General features: G+C 43.4%; 1 protein-coding gene across 2 annotated transcripts in view; it reads right to left on the minus strand.

Annotated features, from left to right (window-relative positions):
• Positions 1-17,976, minus strand: part of FAM163B (family with sequence similarity 163 member B) — a 341,595-nt gene that overhangs the window by 268,146 nt on the left and 55,473 nt on the right. Inside the window, exon 1 of one of the 2 annotated variants that reach the window (XM_069241558.1) lies at positions 16,928-17,142. The exons of the other annotated variant lie outside the window; for it this stretch is intronic. The gene's annotated coding sequence lies outside the window, so the exon portion shown is untranslated. Of the gene's footprint in view, positions 1-16,927; positions 17,143-17,976 lie in introns of those variants that run through there. 2 annotated transcript variants of the gene reach the window in all.

Consider the following 17,976-nt stretch of genomic DNA (forward strand, 5'->3'; position numbering starts at 1 on the left):
TCAGCCTGGTCAGACCGGCGGAAACATTGTAACAGGGTGGGGTGGGGGATGCCACCGCCATTGCGATGGCATCCTCCCCGCAAGTTTGGCGGTCCCGCGTTGGGACAGCCAAACCATAATTGGCCCTTTAATCTGTGCTCCCTACAGCTAACATATAAGTTTGACAAACTGTGGTTACCAATTATTTATCTTATAGTGCTATAATTAAGGCCACTATGCCTTCACAAGACTAATCACTTTATTTGATTAATTTAATCTGTCCTAAGTTATTATTCATGCTATATTTCACTCAGAGTTTAATAGGATATTTTGTTTACCCTTTTTACCAGATTATAACTTTGTTTTAGCATTTACTTGATATCCTTCTTGCTTTCTTCTATCCAGCCTCTCCTTCTGGCTTTGTTTCTTCTTTTCTACTATAATATTAATCATTCAATCAAATCATTTGTAAAGCACACTACTCACCCATGAGGGTGTCAAGGTGCTGATTGAGAGTACGGCTGCTACTGATCGAACAGGCAGGTCTTGAGGTGTCTCCTGAAGGTAAGTAGGTCCTGTGTCTGACGTAGGTGGGTGGGAAGAGTGTTCCACGTCTTGGCGGTGAGGTGGTAGAACAATTTTCTGCTGGCAGTCGTTCTGTGGATGCGTGGGATGGTGGCGAGGGCAAGGTCAGCGGAGCAAAGCTGTTGGGTCGGGGGTAGAAGGAGAGCTGTCTGTTGAGGTATTCTGGTCAGGTGTTGTGTGGTGCCTTGTGAGCTTGGGTGAGGAGTTTGAACGTGAATATCACTTTGTATATTGCCTTTCTGCGACATTCATTTAGATTTTGATTTTATTCCTCTTTATTTTGGTATTTCGTTTACCTCTTAATATGCTGTTGAACATATGATGTACTGGCTCAGGTTTCAATTTAGTGTTTTGATTCTTCAACAAAAAATAAACTAAAATAAAATAATTGCAAAACACTTATAAAGCAAGGGATTCAATTGAGCAGGCTAAAATATTATGGCCGACCACATACAGAAATTGTGTGTACGAATTGAGGCCCATATTTATACTTTTTTAGTGCCGCATCTGCGTCATGTTTTGACGCAAAAACAGCACAACCTTGCAAAATACAATTGTATTTTGTAAGTTTACGCCATTTTTGCGTCAAAAAGAGGTGCAAATGCGGCGCAAAAAAAGTCTAAATATGGGCCTTAGTCTTAGAGAAACACAAATCCCTTATGCGTCGGCCTGCAATCAAGCAAAGGGTTGCATGCCAAGGTCCCAGCAAAGTTCATGCAAAGAATATGAAGATACCAAAACATCCTACATATACACATATTATACATGTAAGGAAACGGGCAATTCGTTGTAGGCTTGCAGAAGTAATGGGTCAACATTTGCCCTTCACTGCCAACCAAAAACCCAATTGTAGTGCTAGACTCTCTTTGGGTAGCAGAGCAGTCCAAGGCCTACTCAAGGGAGGTGGTGTGGGCTAGTAATCAACATTCGCTGACACGCAATCATAACACGCAATAAATGATTCTCCAGTCTGTACCCTTTATTTAAAAAAATGAAAAGTATATTTATTTCACAAACACACACTACTCAGTACTATGCAACAATTTACAAATATACATAATTCTGATGGAAATATAATTTGATGACATTGCATAATCACCTGTGACCCCCCTAAAGCGGCCCAGTTAAACAAACTACATGTCAAAATATTATACTTTCAGGGAAAAATGAAAAAATCGAATATAGCCATGATGAATGCACCTACTGTTGGCAATAAAGCATATGTACTTTGATCACGCATGGCTGTCCACATCATTATTTCACTAAAGCATTTACCAGAAAAATATGCGTTTTTCAGGGGTCAGAGAGCATTCTGTATCTTTGAAGCACTGAAAATTCAATATTAAAATTAGCCCCTAGAGAGCATCACCTCTTTGATCACAACACCCATAACCAGGGATTTCACTCAAGGAGAGCGTTGTACAACATGTACCTTTGCTTAAGCATCTTTAGGCTACACCGACTGTAACCATTAACGCAGTTCTTAAAGGCTTCTACACTCCCAGCTGTAGAGCACATGATCTTGCTTGGGGAGTGCTTGAATTAAATTAAAAATCCAGAGATGGTCATGCTTATCTAGACCTATCAGACTTAGGGTCAGTACATTATAAAATTATTTCAGGGGAGGCTGCCTGCTCCTGCAGCTCCCCCTCACTCTTCTGCCATCATTGGTGTTGTCCCCACCTTCCTGAGACCACAACAAGGGGAGAAAAACATGTTGAATTGGAAAGCCCCAAAGGGCATTATGGGGCATTCCTCTGGTGCAGTGTGTATTCTCATTAGCAGCTCTCCTGCTGTGCCAGGTTGAGATGCTGCCTTGCCGGAGCTGCATGGCCTTGTGTGTGGTTTTCCTTATTTTTATCTTTTGCTTTGGGGGTGCCCAATCTCACCTGGGCAGCCTGTGCAGTCTCCATAATGGGGGGGGGGAGCCCAGGGAGCCCACCCCTGGCCCCTCCACTGGCTCCCTGCCCATGCAGCACTCCTTTGTGCTACCACAGGAGCATGCAGGTTTCTTCTGCCTTACCTACTCCTGCAGATAAGAAGCTGTGGCTCATGGCACCTCTCGCTCCCCCCCAAACACTGTCACAGGAAGCGGGATGGGCCAGGAACTTCTCGGGGAGTGCAGCAGAGCTCCCCCACACATTCTTGTAATCCTGGGGCCCATAGACGCCTCCACCTTCGCTACCATTGGGGACCCAGAGTTAGGGCCCTGTGCACCGCAATACGTAAACAGGCCTGAGGGTTGGGGTACCCAGGACCACTGGACACTAGGGAAGGACCCCACGCAAGTCCACTCTCAGCTTAATTACAGGGATCCTCCTTGCGGGAACCTCCACTGGGGGCAGAGGGGCTCCATGCGCTCCAAAATTGCCCTGGGGTCAAGTGTCAAAATCATTCCCAGGCTGATATCTTGGGCCTCTTGGGCCTTTTCACTTGATCTTGGTTTTGTTTTGCTCCTGGTGGCTAGACCTAGCCACCTGGCGCTCTTACTTTAGGCCTCCTGGCCTCAAAAATGCTGAACTTTGCAGGGAGCTGGTTTCACTGGCTTCTTGCACAAGTCGTTCTCCTTGAATTCCTCTAGGCCTCTCTTCTCCTTGGCTCAAAAGCCCAGACTTTCCCCAACTAGTCCTCACGGAGTGTAACTGGATGAGCTTCTCTAGTCCTGGAGACAGACCCACTGGTCCTGGGGTCAACTGAAGTCAGAGTCATTAGTCCCGATGGCCATCAGGGAGTTCTTCTTTCCAATTGTCCATGGCTGACGGCTCCAGCCCCAGTGTTGAGCAGAAAGTCCTAACCAAGAGAGATCTCTCTGCATTGAGCAAGACCTTTTAAGTGGGGACGAAATGTTCCAGCAGGGAGACACCTCTGGTCACCTAACCTCTCTGATCCTGTCCCCAGTCTTCCTGCACAGCCTGCTGGGACATTACAAAATTGTGTCACCAAGTAGTCACATGCCACATCTGCTCTGGGGGCCTCAACCCCACCCCTCACTGGCATCACTGCCTCAGCCTTTCCCATAAAATTCAAAGTGAGCCCTCTCCTGTGTTGGCTTCAGAAGTCTGGGTTCCCTCCTTTGTTTAGTGGGCTTAGGCAGGCCCACCCCTGGTACAGTGTGACAGCTGGTTGATTGATGCAGAGCATTCCACCACACTCCTTTCCTCCTCAGGATCTGAGTGAAGCACTGTTAATAGTTCCCTTTGTATGGGGAGGCCTTTGTTCCTGAGGCTGGAGAGAAATGTAATTAACCCAGCAGGGTGGCAAGTGGTCTAGGTTCTGATCCTGAGCTAAGGCAGAGAAATATGACATTCCTGTATGATCCATAAACTGTACAGATATCTCTTTGGAACTTGCTAAATTGTTTTTTTTCACACAGGTTATGCCTCAATTTGATGTGTCACTGGTCTCTGTAGGCCAAATAGGGCAGAACTGCACTCTAAAGCAGCCTCCCTCATAGGTGTAAAATGGAGTGTCACTGTAAACAAGGAAGTAAACCACACTGACTTTCCCTATGAGTGCACACTAACATTATGAGGCCTACCCCAGGTCAATATCCAATCCTGCAGAGTCCCCTCTACACCAGGTTATATGTGCACAGTTACTGGGCTGCCCAGAGCAGGAGTTTCCTACGTGCCACCCTCCCACTTGTACACACATACGTGTGACCAGTCCAGTTCCCCTTGCCCTTGCTGCATCACAGTTGCCCTATTTTCAAAGGCAGACATTGGAGGTAAACACAAGCAGTCCATTTACCATGAGTTAACTCAGAGTGCATCACAGGTTATGAGGCTTCCCCACATTAAATGGTCGAAAACCTGACCAAAAAGCTAAAAAGCAGGGTAGTTAGATGAGCAGAACCCATTATCTCACAATACACACCTACAGAAACCGCCCCTCTGAGATCAGGCCGAAACTGAAACCACAATACTATACACGGGCAGTTGAACTCCAATGATGTGACTTTCGGTCACAAACAAAGAACCGCACATACAAATCTAAAACAACAAAATGTATTGCTTGTGCACACATGTATACGTTGAAAGGTGTGGCACTGTAATTCATCTACAGAAAAGCAATCATGGTATACTGTGAACTTTTTCCAAGGCCACATGCTTATATGGGCACATGTTCTATCTGCCTAAGGGCTAGATTACACCTGAATGCCTGATCGCACACGTTAGAGCATCAAAGGCTATACAAACACACCCCATATTCAGTAAAATTTGCAAAAGGAACCTTTGATCGTTTGTAAGCAACTACATATCAAAGATAGTCAAGTACAGATAGTGGAGAGATCCAAGTGACCTTATTTGCAATTTTATTTGCTTGTTGATCACAACATCCGTTCGTTATCTTCTTGGGTCCCCACCATGGTTTTTCGCTCTGGGCTTTTGTTATTTTTGGCTTTACGATGGTAGCAGCCTAATAAAAAGTTATAGCCATGTCTGCGCTGTTCAAATGATCTATATTCTTACATTGAAATTACCATAATTGTCACCCTGGTAAGAGGAGCGTCTATGTGATAAGCAGGAGTGCAAGTTATATTTCCCCATCTACTTCTAGGACGTTACATGAGACTCTAGATAGCATATTTTCCAGAGGCCTATGCCACATGCATATCTACTAAATAAAATGCAATATGACAATTAATGTGACACCTTCAATTGTGAAGTACTATCAAATATGAAGTACTACCAGTGAATTAATCTGGGCTTGGAAGCACATGTGACGTTTGATTTCAATTACCAGCTTCCCTCGGAGCAGTTATGAGATATGACTAAGCTCAGTTACAGTGAATTACAATGACAAACATATTTCTAACCAGACTCACACCCTTCTGTCCTTGGGATGACTCATCTCTCTAGTTGACTCTTCAAAGAAGAGGGCACAAACTCCAGGACAGAAGTATTTTTTGTTTAGGGCATGGAAAAGGGATTACCATGTCTCTGTAGAAATTTATGTGAATTCAGAGGGAAGGCTTTGGAGATTCAGAGAAGGCATGTACTGCAGGAAGTAAGAGTCAAGTGTTGGCAATGTGGAGATTCCATCTGAAGCTCTCTAGCTGTAATAGGAGTGTTGGTTGGAGCTGGAAGTAAGGAACATTTTGCATTTGTTACAACACAGATTCATCATTTTGCATGGTGCCCTGAATTTGAAACAGGTCTCAAGTTATGGAGCAAAGACTATTGACAGGTAGACAAACACTTTTCTGCAGATGGGAAGTGTGAAACCAGGGGATTTATGAGCCTTAGGTTTGAAATCTACATCAATGGCAGATTGGTTAAATTTCTTGTTTCACCCACTCCACAAAACAAATATTTGAAGAGAAAATATAAATGTACTACCTGTACACTGAAGAGTTGTTATCTGTTTCCAGAGACCACTGGAGAGAGATGGCACAGGCTCTTTATGGACCTTTGCTTTCATAGTTTCTTAATGGAAATAGGACTGGCAGTACAAGTGGGCTAAAGGTATTGATTTCTGCACCAAAACAACTTTTCTCTGGATGCTAGAAGATACAGAATGTCCTGATACAGAATGAGCTCTTGCCCAGAAAATTCCAGTTGATGAGGTGGTACTGGAAATTTCTTGTGGACTTATGAGTGGAGTGTGGGGACATTTTGGTCGTGAAAGAAGTGAACTGAAGCCCAGAAACTATGGTCCTGATTTAGATCTTGGCAGTATTACCACCAACCTGCTGCCGTGGCAGACTTTAAAACACTGTTAAGTTGACGTTGTTCTGCCCTCCGTATTTAGATATATTGCAGCTGAGCTGCAGACTGCCACAATGAGGGCTCTTCCTAACCTCAGGCTGGCTGGTTCTCAACCACTCTGTTTAGATGTTACAGTCCTGCAGGTGAGACCATCAAAGTAGGCGTTGAGCATTGTGCAATGGCAGAGGCTATCGCATAGAGGTGACACACACACATTGTACCTTAGCCATATATGTCCACCTGCACAGCACAACACACAGCCTACACACTATTATCCATTACCATTCTAACACAACATCTACATTTAGAAATCACCCATTGTCATACATGCATGACACAACATACGCACACCATTGATATAACACAACGATGACATTCAACACAATGACACACTCATCTACACAAACACACACACAAAAGCACAATTTCACACATCAGAACATCCACCACACAACATCACACACCTGAATGTTGCACACAACAACATTACACACAACCCAAACCACACAACAGACATTAGATCCACATGCATGTGGCACAACTACATCACCCACGCCAGCTCCCTTTACCTCGACCAGCTATTCCAATCTCACACACACGTACAGGTAATGACTCTCACAACTGAACTAACAACATCACAGGTACAGATTAACTGGCAATGTGCACACGTAGACATAGTGACGGGTTGGATGCCATTGTTATTGTGATGCCAGCATTCTTTTGGCAATGACTACAGACACCACAATAACAATTGTGCAGCTTATACCAGTGTGTCCCCATCAATCAATAACACAAATGTGTTCCCTACAAATGCATCAGAGGTATCTAAAAAAAACAAATACCTGTGGCATATATATTACTGCAGAGGTCCCAAGCTCATGTGCAGTGCCCAAACAACATACAGAGTACATGCTGTACCCCTACCTTCAAGTCTGGTAACGGCACGGTCATGAGTCTTCCATGGTCCAGTGGCATTCGTGACGGCAGGTGCTGTCCAGTCGGGTCCAATCCAAAACAGAAGCGGAAACGTTGAAAGAGGTAGGTTTTGTGCCCCTTCCCCCTTCAATCCGCCAACTCAGGTGTGGAGGTCGGCCTGCCACTTTTGGCTTGGCGGTAAACCACATCCAAATCTGCTCAGCGGTACAGGTGGATGGATTTCTGCCATCAGTTCCTATTACCCATACCTCTGTTGAGGTGGCTGGAGATTCTTGATGGAGTCTTTAACCTATCCCGCAACATCAAAATGAGGCAGATGGGGTTTCCATTGAAAAATCAACAGCGGGACCATTAGCACCAAGATCTAAATCAGGCCCTAAATCATTAGTATTTGAGGATTGTTCTTTAATGTGGTACTACTATCAGTACTTGTGAAAACAAAACAAAATTGGAAAATCTTCCACTGGATCACAGGGAGCAACTTGAAAACTCTTCCCAAACAGCACTACCTCAGCTTAATCAACTTTGATGTTTTTGCACTTCAGGACATTTGAGCAAGGTTCAAGACTATACTGCCACTGACTAATCTCACTGTAACTGACCTGTTGAAGCCTTTGCCAGACACATCCTTCAGGTTTGCATTACAGGAGTAATTTTTCTTCCTAAACAGTTTCTGAGCCACAGGTGAATTTTGTTAGTACAACTAAATCCCCAATTGCATCCCACCACACGCACTCAATAATCAGCTAAATAAAGTGCCCATGTCCCCATAAACATTAGATTGTAGGAAGTTATGAACTGATATCAGGAAGAATGTGTTCCAGGAAATGACACATTTCTCAGAAGTGTGTTCTGTTTCTGTCACGGAAACTGCAAAAGTACATCTTCAAAAAGTGACAGGAAGAGGAAGGCAGAAGAAACACAAATAACCACTGTCACAGACTACCAGACTGCATCACGGTGTCAATGTTTAACTATAGAGGAGATATATCAGAGTGACTGGTGAATTTCTTTAAATATCAGAGATCCTAGTTTGGGTAGGGATAGACTCAGAGAGACACATTTCTGCAGGCAAGTAATAATTCCTCAGCAGGTGCAATCAAGAAATATATTTCTTGGAGAGTGGGCTGCTTGTAGTGAATGTCCTGATATTGCTTCACTGCACAACTCCCAGCCCCTCATCCATAACTCATTACACTGAAAGTGGCAGGGTGATCTTGTTTGTCATCATTAGGTCTTTCAATACATTCCAGAAAGGTATTCCTTAAAGAGTGGGATGTATCTTGCTGGACTAGATATTTTGTCACTTCCAATAGTGTAAGTTAAATACGAAGACTAGAGTAATTAATGAGATCTGACAAGCACATGCACTCTTCAAATTGTCCTAATCAGCATAATTGTAATGGATGCAATGCTTATGTATCACTGGCATACCTCCCACCTATGTCATCCATACCTCTTCCATAACTAATTTCACTGAAAGTGACAGGAAGATCTTTCCTGTCATCATTAATTCAGTCAGCCTAACTTAATCCACTCCACTCAGTCTCTTCCCTGTATTTGTTCATTCACTTCCCCACAAAGGTGTGTGTCAGACTATTGTGTACAAAAATATAATCTGACATAAATATTGTGTCCTAAGTAACGTTTATAAAAATAGAGTCCCAGTGGTTCTAGATTTTCTATTAACACCAATGAGGCAATATTTTTCTAGATGACAATTAGGATGCAATATTTATGTTACACAACAGTTTGATAATCAGAGTCTGGTACCACATCCCCCACTACAATGCTGGCTGTAGGTGGCCACTGTAATACTGGAACCCGATTTTCGCTCCATCTATAAAATCAATAACTGACCTAGCCTGATATTTGGAAGAGTGGTACTCAACCCAACAGCCTCTGTATGGCACCATTTCCTTTGTTGTTGTTATTGACATACTTTGTGATATATCACACTCACTAAGGTCACTTTGTTGCTATAGCAAGGTGAGCATGAAGTAATTAGTTAAATGTGGCAGAGAATCCTATTTGAACTCCTTTGACATATGTGTCAGGAGCAGCGAACATTCCATGCTTTTTAATCTTTATTAATCATATGTTAATCCATGTGTTAATCAGTGGTTAAATGAGTAAAAAGAAGCCATGCTTTGTGTCATAGAACCTAGAGTCCATTCATCTTAACCAAACATGCATTCAAAAGGTTGGCCTAACTGCAAGTAGGGCTCAGCTGCTCAAAAGCTTCTCACTGTTAAATATAATGTTGATCTCAAAATGTTATTACATATTGTCTTTCTTGTTGCAGGAGCAAGATAAACTACTTAGAAGAGTAGCTTGTTGTTTGATTTAGAAATGTTAGGGTAGTTAATTGTAATTGGAAGTCTGTAGTGATTTACAACATGCGTGGGGATGAGTAGGATCCTCCTGTACCATGCAGTCCAAATCAGGGATACATCCTAGGTAGTGCAGCTGTAGGCACCTTTGTTCAATGATGAAAACGGGAAAGATTACCTGTTCCATGGAGGATTTGGTGGAAAATTGTTCTTGAAGGAGGATTCAATGCATTTAATTGTGTGTCTTAGAACAGTTGTTTGGCAATCATTTCCAGGCTTTGCTGAGAGAAGACCTTTCCCTAAAACTGCAATGTTTGACCCTATATTCTTAGTTCTTGAGCTAGACTATTTAACACTTCTGCCTTATTTCCCTGAACCTTTAGTTGGTTAATTTCAGATTGACACCAACTGCTTAGGATCTCCTTTTTAAATTTAATTTAATTCTTTCTGTAGTGTCTCTTTATCTCCTTAATGCATCACATTAATTCATCACCTCTACATGAGCTACAATTCAGACTTCGTTACTACTAACCATTCCAGATTGTTCCAACTAAGAGCCCACTATGTATTACAATGAATGTGCATTCAACATTCCTAAAGTGCTGGAAAACAAGATAGTGCTGGCCATTGAAGTGCTTCTATGTTCAATAAAAAGAACGCCTTAACTCGTCACTTTAATTTATCACCTTTCCTAAAACTAAAACTCATACCTTCCTTTTCAGATACATACCTAATTTCACAAACAGAAATTCCACATTAATTAGAATGAAAATACATTTACAATGCTTAAAATGCAGAGAGAAAAAAGTGCTATTATACAGTGCCCTTAGTTAAAGTGTTTTCTGTATAATAAATTAAAAATATTGCCAGGCTTTTAAAAACTTCTTGACCCTCCCAGCCCTTTTAGTATACAAAATCTCTTTGTTATGTACTCCGAGTAGTTTATTCAGCCACGATTGGAAGCCGGACAGGTGCCTTCATTTCTATTGATTGGTTATCACTGATCGACCTGTTAAGATCACTATATACCACCAAGCTCACTTGTTTATCTTCTTTATACCCATGTGTTTAGTATTTCCTAACAGTATGGCTTTAGCACCTAGTACAAACAAAACTCCTAAAACCTTCTGAACATAGTTTAGTACACCATTCCAAAATCCAGCCAGTCTTGGACAGCTCCAGATCCTGTGCTCCCATGTGCCTACTAAATCACACCTAGGGCAGTTGTTCAGACTATTTACATTCCTCTCATGTAACGTCTTGGGAGTGTAATATACTACCCAAAATAGGTACATTTGCATATGCTTAAAGATTGCTCCCACAAGCATCTGAGCATTAAAAAGAAAATCTTTTGACCAGTCTCCCTTCACCATATTTACTCCAACCTTCTTCCTCTACTTCACTTGCGCAACACAAAACATTTTATCAGCTTTCTTTCCTATGGCTCATGTGTAGCCATTTTACCCACTACCCAAGCCATTTCTTTGTGTTTGTATAGTTGTATATTACATTTACTTTCTCCCTTTATTTGTCTACTTGAAGTACAAGGAATTCCTTAAGCACACTTTGTACTTGGAGATACTCCAAAATTTTAGAGACCTGTCGCCAAGGAAACCTTGTCTGTCCTTCTCCCCATTAAATTATTTCATTGTTAGTGTTCAACCTGCTTTCAGTGTTTTGAAGCGATTTTGAAATGCTCAGTAGTTCCTCATTTGTATCATCTGCCAAGCACTTTCATAGGCTATAATCTCACCCCTCATTGTTAATGTATAAGCCTACCAAATATTTTCTAATGAGGTGGAGCCACTGTTTTCCAGGACAAAGAGATGGGTTTGTTCCCTATTTCTTAAAAAAAAAAAATCATTTGAAAGTAAGACTTAATTAAAAGACCATCTCTGCCTAGAAGTGTTTCTAAAAGGCATCTGAGCTTTGCGATAGGCAGCTGTGTGGTCTGAAAAGCAGTTAGGAACGTAATCTTCCTGCGCATTAGTGACTCAGTAATAAGAAAAAAAATCTAACCTTAAGGCCATTCAAAAGTGAGCTGAGAAGAACGTATACTGTTTCAAGCCAGGATTTAGTCTATGCCAGGGGCCGAAAAGTCCTACCATCTCCTTCAACATGACTATGGCTTGCACCACTCTAGGCTTCCTTTGCTTAAACTTTGGATTACTCAGATCCAATTCTGGAATTTGGGCACAGCTAAAGTGTCCCCCATTACAATAGCTTTAGTAAACTGAGCGAGGTGGAAGATCAAATGATATAACGGCTCCAGCTCGTCAGCCACTGAACCATAAAATGAGACTAATGTAATTGGCACTTGCTTGCTTAAGACTTCTTCAATAGCCCCTCTTCCTTTCATATCCATTAAGATTCAGTAATCTGGCCCTAAACTTCCTACCAGCGAAAAAAGCTGCTCCTCTATGTGCTGCTAAAGTGGCAGAATGCAGCAGAAGTTGGAAAGGCGCCCGAGTAACTCGCTCATCTTTCTCCTTGGTAATGTTGGTCTCCTATAAAAACACAAAAGTTGGTTCATGCTTTTCTAACCAACTTAAAATGGCCATGTACGTCTTCTAATTAGTAAGCCCACTTACATAAGCTGATAGCATGAACACTAATAATACAGTTTGCAGTGGGTTAAACAATACATGCACCTAGTCCCTATCACCTATTTTGTATTCAAAAGAAAATCATAAATTCAAATTTTGTGATGATGTACGCACACCTCACAGCACCTGCCACCAATGCGCAATCCTTAAAAAAGGAACTGTGAAAAATATAGATTTCGAAGGTGCACCACTTTCAATAAATTTAAGAAAGTCTAATCATTCAATATCGTTTCATTGTTGTCTTCTCTTTATTCTTCTTTACTTTCAAAGTTAAAACACGTTCATAACAACATCAGCCAACGCTTTTCATCCTCAAAACAGGACTTCTTCAGGGCTTTTCCTTTTTATTTTTAATTCATTTCCATCTTTCATGTTCAAAACAGTGATCATACTATGGGCAACATGTTGTGCACATTGAAAGTAGTACCTTATTATCTTGTGTGGCTAAATATATATCGATAATTCTCCTTCCGCAACCCCTGTGACAGCTGTCACCGAGACCTGAAACTGACTGATAGTATGCTAAGTTTATTCCTACCCATACAGCTCTTCTATGTAAATCCTATTGCCATACAGCCCAAACCCTGATCGTCACTCTTCTCCATTACCCTAGTTCTTTCACTGCCCGCCCTCTGTTAATGATGGACATTTTTTAGGTCCTGGTAACTGTATTTTAATCTCCAGCAACAGCTGTTTTCTCGGAATGAGGCCTCTGGACCCCCTACTCTTCGAAACTCCCATGACCACTCGACAGTGTTCCACCACAAACAACCCACCTTCTGTCCCCCCTGTAGGTACCCATGCACCTTCCTCACTTTCCACATGGATGTCCTACCCACCCTTCACCTTTTGAGTGTGGTGACTACACTCAGTACCCTGACCCACCTTCTCCACTACCCAACCCCTCAATCAGTAACTTGAAAGAAAAACATAAACATCTCCCCTGACTTAGGGCAGTTATACCCCTATATACAGCTATGTATATCATTTTAAGCAATTTGTTCTGAAGTTCATGCAGGCCTCTTGTTGGTACCTCAGCCTCTTGAAAAATCTCGAATAACCCATTCAGCAGCACCTTCAGTTTTTCTATTATCTATATGGAAGCCTGTCAGTACAGTTCTCGCCAACTTGCTGCCAAAGACTGAATACAGTCTAGATCCACCCCATTCTTTTGCTTCCTCTGGACTGGGCAACGGGAGAGGTGATTGTGTCCGTGATTGATCTTCTTCAGAGCCTTCTGCAGAAGGTTCCTGTGCATCCACACTTTCCTAAGTGATCTGCTCTCTCAAGCCCATCTGGCCACTTACAACATGTTCTAGCCCAGCAGGGGATTTTGACAACTATGGTGCTTTTGCGTTGTTAATCATAGGGACACCACCACTGAACCTCTCCTCTACTAATGCCCCCATTTCTTCTGGGGTAACACGCTTTATCCTTTCCACCAGTGGCTTTCTACCGGCCAGTGACCTCCCATTTATACTCCTTTGGTGATACCCTGGGACCTTCCGTAGGGGTGAGAGAGTTTTCTTGGTCGGCTTTAGCTAGCCATGATTATTATCCAGTTGCCTAATAAGTAAAAATTTGAGATTCGATCATGGGCTTAACCCTGTCTCCTTGTCGCACCCTCTCTAGATTTGCTGTTACTTCCTTTTTTGTGGCTATCTCCTGCTTTTCATTATAGTCCAGTCTCTCTCTTTATAGGTCACAAGTCCCAAATCTCCAGCTCTTTTCACAGCCCAGCAATAATTATATTTGCACCCTCCAACCTTTGATGACGTTTTGATATTTACATTGCTTATTTTAACACCCCCTCCCCTCTCTTACAGCAAGAAGGAAGTACAGTATCTAGTATGTCATTGCACTATTACTAATGGCCTCATTACGAGTTTGGCGATCAGTGCACCGTCATGGTGGCAGAGGCGCATCCGACCGCCATCTCTTTGGCGGTCGGACCACTGTATTACAAGACATGCTGGCCTATGGAGCAAAGACCGCCGCGGTCCTACCTACACCACCGGGCAGCAGAGACCGCCACAGCCGCAAGGCAGCACAAACAGGCTGGACACATTATGAGGTTGCACACCGCCAATGTGATCATGGCAGTCCAACCACCTCATTCCAGCAGGCGGAAACGCAGGAATTAAGGGAACAACTCACCTGCAGGAAGCCTTACACGTCCTGTGCCGCCATGGAGCCCATCGCACATGTCTTGCTGGTGTTGCTGATCATCTAAGGAGACGAAAATCCATGCTGCCATGGACGTAACTGACTTTAAGTATACACACCTACCTTTGTCATTACGCTCAACAACAGAACGTTGCGCAGTCATCCACATGATATGAGCTTGCCCTATGGGCACCAAGTACACCTGTCATTGTGTTCAAAGTCTGAGTCATTCAAAAAGAACTACACTACACAAAAACACACATCTGACCATCACAAAGCACAGGGAAAGTGAAGTGTACACAAGATTGTGTCACACAACACCAACAACACAGCAACATCCCATCTACAAATGCAACTCACACCCTCACATTCCTCACATGCCATGGACTGCCATCACGTTCAACACAAATGTATGGACGTGTCACAGAGCAAACACACCACTCCCATTAAACAGCTCTGGAATGGACCCACAGATCACCCACGTTGCAATACAATAGAAGGGCACAATACACAGAGAGACAAATATCAAAAGCTCACCATGCAAACAATACTTGCACAATAGGGATGGGGGCATCAGGAACACTCAGGAAAAGATGCTGTACTAGTACACAGAATCACTTTGCACATGCCCCTAAAACAACATTTGCACAGGAACTGGTCCTTTGGGTATCTCAGGGCCAAACAAAACTAAAGGCAAGTGACATGCCTGTCTGAACAATGTGAAAGTGCAAGTCAAGAAAGCACGTACAACACCAACTGAATGGGCCCGACATCTAGATGAAGTACCTGCAAGGTACACACAGCAAGATGGACATATACACAGTCAAATGCTAAGGAAGCTAGCACAACCGAACATCCTACATGTCTGTCTAAAAAAACTCAAGCTCCCACACATCATACGAATGTACAATCCATATCAGGGACAATTCAACACCATAAATGCTGCCATTTGACAATGCAAGATGAAATACTTACCATACCAAACAGAACACAATACTGTGACACCACAATTGCATTAACAAACATATACTGATACAGTCAACATCTACATTTGTCTTCGTTGACCCCAGCACTACCCAAAAAAATCAGATTTTGCAAACAAAAGTAAATGGATCAGCAAGCCGGCTGAAACAAACACAACTGTAGGAAGATAACACAAGTTACTCATGAACAACTTAAAAGTAGAAATTGAATTGCAGGACAAATGTGTATCCAAAATAACAACTGTTTGGGCTTATTAAGAGGAAACTGAAAAATGTCCAAGGCCATTGGTCAGTTCAGAATATCATCATTGCACAGTACTGTTACTCCTATTACTGTTATGCAACGTCCACAGGAAGGGGTATCAATTGGGCAGGCAGTCACCTCAGTGATCAACCTTGGAGAGGGGTTGGATTTGGGATGGGTGGGTTTGGGATTGGGAGAAGTGGACTCTTTCTTTGGAGGGATGGGCTTCTTCTTGGGGGCAGGGGTATAGGTGCTTGCAGGGGGTAGGTGTGACAGGGAAGGTCTTTGAGGTGGAACAGATGGTTTTGGATGTGGGTAGGGGCCTCTTGGGTTTGGGACAGGGGGTGGAGGGAACAGGAGAAAGGGCAAGTTCAAAAAGGAAAGATTCCTTGGGAACATGAGGATGGTCATTAGTAGGAGTTGGGGATTTGGAGGTTGAGGGAGTGACTGTCTGCTGTGTTGCTGTTGATATCTTGGGTGGGTGCGTGTGTGAGGTATGTCTCTGTTTGGGTTGTGTGTGTGACTATGAGCGTTTGCATGTCTTTTTGGGATGGGAGGTGGAGATGCTGGGTGATGGAGTGCTGGATGTGTGTGTCTGTTGGGGTGGTGTCTGCAGGTAGGCTTGTAGTGGTGAATGTGTGTGTGTCTGTTGGGGTGGTATCTGCAGGTATGGTGTATGTGATGGATGTCTGTGTATCTGTTGGGGGTGGATGCAGATATGGTGGGTGTGGTGGATGTCTGTGTGTCTGTTGAGGTGATGTCTGCGAGTATGGTGGGTGTGGTGGGAGTGTCACTGACTGTTGTGGCGGTGACTATGGGTATGTTTGATGTTGTGTGTGGGCTGTGGGGATGGTAAGGGTGCCTATGGAGGTGGTGGTTCATGTTGTGTGTGAGGGTGTATGTTGAGTGCTTGAGTGCGGTGAGTTTTGTGATGTTTGTGTTTATGTGTGCTGCTTTTGTGCGTTGAGGTGGATGCATGTGGATCTGTCTGTGTGCTTGGGATAGGTAGGGGATTGGGGGATTTGAACTGGGAAGAGGGAGATGGAGGGGTGTGGAAGGCGGGGGTGACTGTCTGCTGTCAGTAAAGAGGCTAGAGCCTGAAAAAATCTTTGTAGGCCAGACATGGCACTATGAATGCCTTCCAGGAAAGCACTGGTCTGCTGAAGTTGGCAGTCCAATCCCTGGATGGCATTCACAATGGCAGTCTGACTCACGGAGATAATTCTCAGGAGGTCAATAGCCTCCTCACTCAGGGCAGCAGGGGAAGCAGGGATGTGGCAGAGGTTCCTATGGCTCACCCTCTTGGGTGAGTGGTCACAACCAACTGTGTGGGGAGCAACAAGGAAGGTGGCAATAGAACTGGGGTGGTGTACAAAGATGGTACCTGAATATGTCCGGATGGGTCTGCCACCACTAGGGAGTGGCCACTGTAGGAAGAATCCAATGATGCTGCTGTAGATCTGTTCTCCTCTGTGACACTCCCCACACCCTCTGGGCCACTGGGTACCTCTGTGTCGGTGGTGTTTTGGCCCAAGGTCCAGTGACCAGATGCTTCCCCACTTGGCTGTGGCCTGTCTTCTTCACTTGCCTAGGCTGATTCTGAAAATACAAAGAGATAAAGGGTCACCACATGTCCCTGATCACACTCGAACAACAGCTCTGATTAGCAAACATTACCATGATGTCAAGTAGGCCCCTGCAACAAACTCCATCTAAGTGGCCCAAACATTTACCATACCATATGCATGCGTGCCATCTGAACTGTCAACAGGTGCCCAAAGGAAAATCAGAATCTCAGACAGCTACAATTGCATGGTTTAAGTTTTGCAATCACAGTAGCCATTGAACAAGAAGTAGATCACATTACCTTCAATGCTTTGCCTCATGGAGCCTACATCACTTACTTCGTGTCATACAATATTAGGCCAATGCCAACTCCATTCTCACAGATCCCAACAGGGTCAGGCAGACATTTATTTGTGACATACACAATACCAACAATAAGAAATGATGCTCCCAGAACATGCCATGTTGCTGACAATGGAAGAGTAGGCTGGAAATACTCATGTCACACTGGAAACAATGCACACTTCACCAAGTGAAATTTGTCCCAGTGGAGTCATAGAGGTAGTACCGATTTTGTTCTGATAGGCCATACATTTGGCATGGAAATGTACACTGTAGACTTTTTGGGCAAATTGTCAGGGAGATATGTCAATCAAAACTACAACAAAATGAATCAGCAAGCTCCATGGAAATCACCACTAATATTTAGCACCCCTTACAATTACATACTCTGATTGCATCATCAGAAGCCATTAGTCCTTTGCATGTTGGAGAAACATAGAGATCTCCAAGTACCTGTAGGATGTCTTTAACATGTTGCCCAGTGGGGAGCTACAGCACTGTCTCCAAGTTTGTCATGCAAACCCA

Source organism: Pleurodeles waltl, chromosome 6 (assembly GCF_031143425.1).
Source record: "Pleurodeles waltl isolate 20211129_DDA chromosome 6, aPleWal1.hap1.20221129, whole genome shotgun sequence".
In the NCBI taxonomy this organism is placed as follows: Eukaryota; Metazoa; Chordata; class Amphibia; order Caudata; family Salamandridae; genus Pleurodeles; species Pleurodeles waltl.